Source organism: Mesocricetus auratus, unplaced genomic scaffold (genome assembly GCF_017639785.1).
Source record: "Mesocricetus auratus isolate SY011 unplaced genomic scaffold, BCM_Maur_2.0 Super-Scaffold_100006, whole genome shotgun sequence".
Lineage (NCBI taxonomy): Eukaryota > Metazoa > Chordata > Mammalia > Rodentia > Cricetidae > Mesocricetus > Mesocricetus auratus.
The window spans coordinates 10,596,845-10,604,588 of record NW_024429190.1 but is presented as its reverse complement, the minus strand read 5'-3'; the positions used below and the strand labels follow the sequence as shown (position 1 = coordinate 10,604,588).

Here is a 7,744-nt window from a genome sequence, read left to right as displayed (position 1 = left end):
CTCTGGAGGCTGAGGCAGGAGGATTACAAGTTCAGGGCCTTGCTGGACTATAGAGTGAGTCCAAGGCCAGTTTTGGAGCAGCTTAGCTGAGATACTTTTTTTGAAAAAGTGTTGTTATTGTGTGTGTGTGTTAGTGGTGTGTGTATATGTTGGTGGTAGAGGGGAAGGGTGTGTGTGTGGTGGGGTGTGTGTGTGTGTGTGGTGGGGTGTGTGTGTGGGGGGTGTGGTGTGGTGTGTATGTGTGGTGGGGTGTGGGGATGAATGTGGTGTGTGTGTGTGTGGTAGGGTGTGTGTGTGTGGTGGTGTGTGTGTGTATGTGTGTGTGTGGTGGGGTGTGTGTGTGTGGGGTGTGGAGGTGAATGTGGTGTGTGTGGTGGGGTGTGGGGGTGGAGGTGGTGTGTGTGTGTGCGTGTGTGGTGGGGTATGTGTGTGCGTGTGTGGTGGGGTGTGGGGGTGAATGTGGTGTGTGTGGTGGGGTGTGTATGTGCGTGTGTGGTGGGGTGTGGAGGTGGAGGTGGTGTGCGTGTGTGGTGGGTTGGAAACTGGTGTCTCTCAGAGGTAGAGCATTTGCCTAGTGTGAACGAGGCCTTGGCATCTCCCTCAGAACAGGGGGAAGAAAGAGTCAGGTGTGGTCGCAGCTGTTTCCTTACTGCTGGAAAGGACAGACACGCCGTAGCCTATTGGCGCAGCTGAGGGCCATGACCATTGCACAGGGGACGGGAAAGACTCTGAGTGAGTCATGAGGCTCCTGAGGACTTCTCACTCATTTCTTCGCTAGCTGCCTGGCCCATTTCTGCAAGGAGCAGCCCTTGGCTGAAGGTCTAAGACTCTGAGTTAGCATGCCCCAAACCCGTGCCCACGTGACCCAGGGCTGACAGAGTACGTGAGAGGTGTTCTTTCTCACAAAGGGTTTGTTCAGTTGCTATCACCTCTCTCATTTGTTTGTTCTTGGATTTGTTTTGTTTTTGAGACAGGGTCTCATCTATTTTAGGTTCCCTTCAAACTTCCTCTGTAGCCAAGGTTGACTCAGTAATGGGATCCTTCTGCCTCCACCCGCCAAGCTGGGATTAAAGTGCCTGTGTACCTGTGTGTGTGTGTGTGTGTGAGAGAGAGAGACTATGTGTGCCTGTGTGTGTGCCTGTGTGTACATGTGTGCACATGTGTGTGTGTGTGTGTCTAGTCTCTGAGTATTTTCTTCTTTCCTTTTTTTTTCCACAGGCCAAGCCTTGACCTTTATTTAAAAAGCTGCATGTTTATTTCGCTTTCTGACTCTGTGCTTGTGCCTTCAACACTTTCACAACAATTTTCTGCTCCTCGATAAGGAAAGCCCGCATGATCCTGTCGCGGACACACTTGGCACACATGGAGCCGCCGTAGGCCCTGCTGACACGCTTCTTTGTCTTAGACAGTCTCATAAGGACTTGGTCTGACAGCATGAACCCCTCAAAGTCTGCCTGGGCACACACCGCATGCAGATTTAGGTGCTTTCCCAACCTTCTTGGTATAAAGGTAAACGATCCTGTTGCCAGGGGTTCGAGACAGCCTAGTTTTGTTAGAGGCTGTGTTGTAGGAAAGTCTACGTCGGTATGTCAGACGCTGGACCATTCTGAACGCCTCTAAGCACCGTTCCCAGAAGAGCTTCTTTCCTTTCTTTTGAGACAGGATCTCCAGGGTTTTACTCTGAAGACTAGACTGGCCTGGTGCTCATAGCAATTCTCATGCCTTGGTCTCTTGAATGCTGGGTTTACAGGTATGAAGCACCATGGCAAGTTTGCTTGTTTGTTTTTATTCTTATTTATTTTGGAGTGCTAGGCATTAAGCCCGCAGTGTCAAGCGTTCTAAGCACAAGGTCACATTTTCACTTTAGCTGTTTAAGATGGGGGCCTCACTGTGCAGCACAGGCTAGCCCTCCGTTCTCAGGATGGGGGCCTCACTGTGCAGCACAGGCTGGCCCTCCGTTCTCAGGACGGGGGCCTCACTGTGCAGCACAGGCTGGCCCTCCGTCCTCAGGACGGGGGCCTCACTGTGCAGCACAGGCTGGCCCTCCGTCCTCAGGACGGGGGCCTCACTGTGCAGCACAGGCTGGCCCTCCGTCCTCAGGACGGGGGCCTCACTGTGCAGCACAGGCTGGCCTCCGTTCTCAGCCGTCCTTCTTTGATTCCAGAGCGCGGCCAGTGTGCTTCTCCACCTTGGCCGCCTGCAGGCCACATTTTGAAATCACAGCTCCTCTCTTCTGCATCCCCAGACCTGGCCGCCTCTGCTTTTTGGCACCGAGCAGTTGTCAGAAACCACCCACGACCAGCCATGGTGCAATCCCAGGTCTTGCCCTGGACCTCCCTGAAGGCCGTGATGTGTGTGCTCAGCAAGTGTTTGTAGTCCTCTGCTGGACATTTTGTTTCCAGTCACACTAATGGGGGCAAATAAGTGGCAGCCTGGGAGCAGGAATGTCCCCCACAAAGGGTAAGAAGGTATTTGAGTCCTACGCTGTGGGAGGGGACAACGAGAGAAAAGTCACCTGGTGCTTACCTCATCTGTGCTGTGACTGACTAGCAGGTTTTATGGATATGGGGGCTGGAGAGATGGCTCAGTGGTTAGGAGCCCTGGCTGCTCTTCCAGAGGACCCGGGTTCAATTCTCAGCCCCCGCAGGGCAGCTCACGACTGTCTGTGACTCCAGTTCTAGGGGATCCGACTCCTCTTCTGGCCTCCTTGGGCACAAGGGGCGCACAGGCATGCATGCAGGCAAAACACACAGACCCATAAAGTAAAAATAAATTTAAAAGGTTCATAGTTACGCTTCTCTTTTTAAAGGGGCAGATTCCGGTGGGAGAGTTGGCTCACCAGTTATGAGCACTGCCATGCTTGCTGAGCACTTGGGTTCCCAGCACCTCCACGGTGGCTCACAAACATCTCTAACTCCAGTCTCAAGTATCCGGCACACTTTCTGATCTCCTCGGGCTCCTGCATGCCCTGGGTGCACACTCACACACTCAGGCACACACACACACACACACACACACACACACACAGTAAGTAAATACACCGTAAAGAGGCAGGGCGAGGAAGTGGGGGGCGTGTCTAAGTTGGTGGTGCCATTCTAATCCATGCAGGCCAGGGTTTGATGCACAGCACTGTGCCTGGGTGGTAGAACAAGCTTTAATTTCAGTATACGGGAGGTGGGGGCAGGAGGGTCAGAAACTCAAGGTGATCTTCAGTTCACAGTACACTCAAGGCCAGCCTGGGCCACATGAGACCATCTCAAAAGGTGGTGGGGGGTGGGGAAGAAGGTAGCTTAGTCAGTAAAATGTTTGCCTTGCAAGCACCCATGAATGAAGCTGGGCATGCTGGCACAAACTTGTAACCCCAGGACTGGGGAGGCTCCCTGGCTAGCCAGCCTGGTCTAATTGTCAAGCTCTAGGTTCCAGTGAGAGACCTTGTCTCATGAAAGAAGGGGTGGGGGTGTCCTGGAGAGACGGTTCAGTGGGTAAGAGCACTAGTTGCTTTTCCAGAGGACTCAGTTTGGTTCCCAGGACCCATGTGGCAGCTCGCAACTGCCTGTGTTTCTGGCCTCCATGGGTATTGCATGAATGTGGTACAGAGACAGGCAGACAGGCAGGCAGGCAGGCAGGCAAAGCACCAGTACACATAAAAATAAATGCGTAAGTAAATGTTGAGAAAGACTTGGCGTTGGAACGTTCCCTCATCCTTCTGGGAAGTGCTCTATTTCCTCGTCACCTTCTATGGACAGGACAGACGTGTGGAGGAGCGGAGGCCCAGCCTCCCAAGCACCAGGCCTTGATTCCATCTTTGGTCTCTGCCCACGGACTAGAAAGAAAGAGGAAGCCAAATATGAAAGAGGGAGGAAAGGCTGCTAATGGGAGACAGAGAAGAGGTGGGGTCGCCTGTGCTGCTAATAACAGTAATTCACATTAGTCCATGCTCTCCCTGACACCTCTGGGCTGAGTGCATTTGCTTATACAATCTCATTTTAGAGACAAGGAAACCAAGGCTTGGAGAGATTAAGGAACTTGTCCGAACTTACTCAACCAGTATATGTAGGAGGCCTGACAACCTGCCCTGCATCTCCATTTCACAACCCGCAGCTCAGGGTGACTGTTCCTGGGAACGGAAGCGGAGTGGTTTCTCTCCCAGTGCCTTCTGAAGTAAACGGAATTCTTCCTCCTCCTCCTCCTCCTCCCCTTCTCCTCTCCTCCTCCCTCCCCTCCTCCTCCCTCCTCCTCCTCCTCCTCCCCCTCCTCTTCCTCCCTCCCCTCCTCCTCCTCCTCTGCCCCCTCCTCCTCCTCCTCCCCTCCTCCTCCTCCTCCTCCTCTTCTAGGCCTGAAGCTTTTCTCTCTTCTCCTGTCTCCTTTACTCACTTAACCTGAGTTTGTTGTTTTCAAAGTTTAGAGTCCCCAGAATGTTCTCAGTAAGTCCAGACTCCAGTGGGACCCTGGCATCACTCAAAGACAGCAGCATCTTTGTCTTTGAAGGTGAACTCCAGTCAGTTTAGCTGTTCACATAAATGTTGCATACTGGGACCCGTTTTCAAACACCCACCAGGCTCCTGGACCTTCTCAACAGCAAAGCAGTCAGATCTGCTGCCTAGACTGGAGACTGCTCACACCTGTGGTGCCAGGACTGTGAGCAGTCAGGCTGCATGGCAGGGGGACAGCCTGTGCCAACAAGCAAGGCAGGACCCTGGAACAAAAAGAGGACATGGAGAACAACAGCTCGGATTTACCTCGTCTCGTCCAGAGAGGAGCAGTGTCCTGTTGGTTTCTTAGTTTTGGACAAATGGATCGAAATAAGGTAAGCTGATAACAGTAAGGGGAGCTGAGGCTGAGAATGCTTGCTAGTAAAAAGCGAAAGATTTATACTATCTGAAGAGAAACCAGAGTATATGCTTGCCGTGGTGGTGCATGCTTTTAATCCCAGCACTCAGGAAGCAGAGGCAGGCGGATCTCTGTGAGTTTTAGGCCAGCGTGGTTTACAGAGTGAGTTCCAGGACAGCCAGGGCTACACAAAAAAACCCTGTCTCAAAAAGAGCGATTGCAGACTTCTCCTGAGACTTCTCTCTCCTAAGTGGACTTGGAGTCTCCTCCTAAGCTGACCTGGGAAGCATAAAGTTTTCTTAAAGAAAAAAAAAAAAGAGCGATTGCTAGATGTAAGAGTTTAACACTAGCATGGGAAGCATACTGTGACCCTGTCTCAAAAACTTAAAAAGTTGCCAGGTGTGGCAGCACACACATTCAAATTTCAGCACTCGGAAGGCAGAGGCTGTGAGTTGGGGCCAGTCTGGTCTACAGAATGAGTTCCAGAACAGGCTCCAAAGCTACAGAGAAACCCTGTCTTGAAAAACTGAAAAAAAATTCCCATCCAACTTACCTTCCTGACTATTAAAAGAATACGTTTATTGTTTCTTTGTTTGTTTTTGGTCTGAGAATTTCATACATGTTCATAATGTATTTGACTGAATCTACTCCGCATTCCGTCCCTCCAGTTCCTCCCCACGCCACTGTGGTGGTTTGAATAAGAATAGCCCCCACAGGCTCATATAGTTGAATGCTTCATGCCCAGTTAATGAAACTCTTTGGGAAGGATCAGGAGGTGTGGCCTTGTTGGAGGAGGTGTGTCACTGGGGGGTGGGCTTTGACGCTTTAAAAGACTTGAGATTCCAAATTTCCCTCTTTGCTTCATTGTTGTAGATCAAGATATGAACTCTCAGTTACTGCTCCAAAATCACGCCTGCTGGCCTGCCACCATTCTCCCTGCCATGATGGTCATGAACTCTAACCCTTTGAAACTGTAAATGAGCCCTGTGGAAGGTCTTTCTATATAACAGTTGTCCCAGTCATGATGTTTTGTCACAGTGACAGAAAAGTAAGATGCCCACTGTCACTATAGCCTTTCAATTTCATGTGCTTTCTTTCTTCTTCAATAGCACTGAGTGTACTTGGTGCTGCCAGTAAGGGCTGGGTGTAGGGCCATCTACTGGGGCATGGGTAGCCTCTTGGGTCTGCATCCCCAGAGAAAATGGACTGTCTCTCCCAGTAGTCATTAGCTGCCAATCGCTCCGCAGCTGTGGGTGGGACTTCACGCCCACCCCACGTTACCACTCTTTGCGGGATTCTGACTGCCTTGGCCTCAGGAGTGCAGTCACAGTGCCGTGCCCTTGTAGTCCCACACGGCCTCTGACCCTTCACTGATGCTCTCTGAGCCTTGGGAGGACTGGGTCTGGCACAGATGTGCCATTTAGGACTCTTCAGTCTCTCGTCCTCTGCTCATGAACCAGTTGTGGCTCTTTGTGCAATCGACACAGATTGCGAAAAGGAGCGTCTCTGATGAGGGCTGAGATAAGCCCTAACCTGTGGTCTTCGGATGAGTCAATTTGCCATGTACCAAGTCCGTTTAACGGAATAGTGGTGGTAGGGCCTATGATCTCTGCAGCCACAGGCTTTTGATCCCAATATCAGTTCCAGGCACAGCTTCCTTCTCATGGAGTGGATATCAAATTCCATCAGTAAGTGGTCAGTGACTCTTGTAACATTTCATCAGCCAGCATAGCTTGCCAGCCTGGTCATTACTGCGGTTTGCAGGGTTCCCAGCTGCGTAAGCTTGGTGATTTCTTCTCCAGGAACAGGCCCAGCACCTTCCAGTGCTATGAAAGCTAGCCAGTAGGGATGAAGTTTCTAGATCTATACCAACTTGATTTCTCCAAAGATAGGTTCTCTGGAGCTCTCTGTATAAACCAGATGGTCTTCAACTCAGAGATCCATCTACCTTTGAGAGCTGAGATTTAAGGTGGGTGCCACCACTCCTGGAGTTGCATTGGTGTGTGTGTGTGTGTGTGTGTGCGTGCGTGTGTGCGCGCGTGTGTGTGCACGTGTGTGTGTACACACTGCCCAACCCTCTGCCGACTAGCCAGCTTCTCTCTGTTCTAGTTTCAAAACTGATTTTTTTATCAAATAAAAAATTAAATTAGATTTATTCATTTTCTGTACTGTGCCTACAGGTATGTATGTGCTTTGTGCCCTTGAAGGCCTGAAGAGGACATTAGATCCCTTGATTCTGGAGTTACAGTAGATGGCTGTGAACGTCCATGTGGCTGCTGAAAATCCAACCTGGGTTCTCTGCAAGGGCAGCAGAGCTCTTAGCACTGAACCATCTCTCCAGCCCCTTTTGGGGTAAAATTTAAATGATATCAAAATAAAAGGAATAAGAAATTTCAATGCCAATGGAGTGATTTTATTTCTTTGCAGCGATGAAGGAGGCCCGTAATAGTTAAATGTCTTTTGAGCAAGATAAAATTGATTTCCCTTGATGCTTTTTTGAACCTCAGAGTTCAGAATACTTAGGAACGATGGATTGCTTGTGATTAGAAAAAAAGATAAGATGAAATATGGAGTCATTGTCTGCTGCGGGTGGCTGTGACTGGCAGGCATGTCATGTGATGCCATCTTCTCCTTTGACAACCCTTCCAACCCCGTACAAGCGACTGGGCAAACCAACTGTAGCATTCTGCAAAACCCCACCTCCCAAAGGAAGGCTGAATTTCTTGGAACCTCTAAAACACAAGTGACCTTCAGGAAGTAACACAACTCTTCTCCAGAAAGAGGCTGTGGTCACAGACTCGAAGGAAACACTTACCACTGTGACTCGGGGACTTCCTGCCCCCACATACAGCATCTCCAAGAACATTAAACGGTTCACGGATGGACATTGCCTGACATACCAGGAATGTAGCTC

The 7,744-nt window shown here is 50.4% G+C and overlaps 2 long non-coding RNA genes and 1 pseudogene across 2 annotated transcripts; 1 reads left to right on the top strand and 2 right to left on the bottom strand.

The window, feature by feature from the left end:
- Positions 1-1,213: 1,213 nt before the first annotated feature.
- On the bottom strand, positions 1,214-1,659 carry LOC121140765 (annotated as a pseudogene).
- A 119-nt stretch (positions 1,660-1,778) lies between these two features.
- LOC121140766 lies at positions 1,779-3,274 on the bottom strand. The gene is made up of 2 exons (XR_005877669.1): positions 2,527-3,274; positions 1,779-2,407 (listed from the first exon to the last, which is right to left on the bottom strand). It is a non-coding gene; the product is annotated as an uncharacterized LOC121140766 (long non-coding RNA).
- Positions 3,275-3,789: 515 nt separating this feature from the next.
- Positions 3,790-7,227, top strand: LOC121140764. The gene is made up of 2 exons (XR_005877668.1): positions 3,790-4,807; positions 7,011-7,227. It is a non-coding gene; the product is annotated as an uncharacterized LOC121140764 (long non-coding RNA).
- The last annotated feature ends 517 nt before the right edge of the window (positions 7,228-7,744 follow it).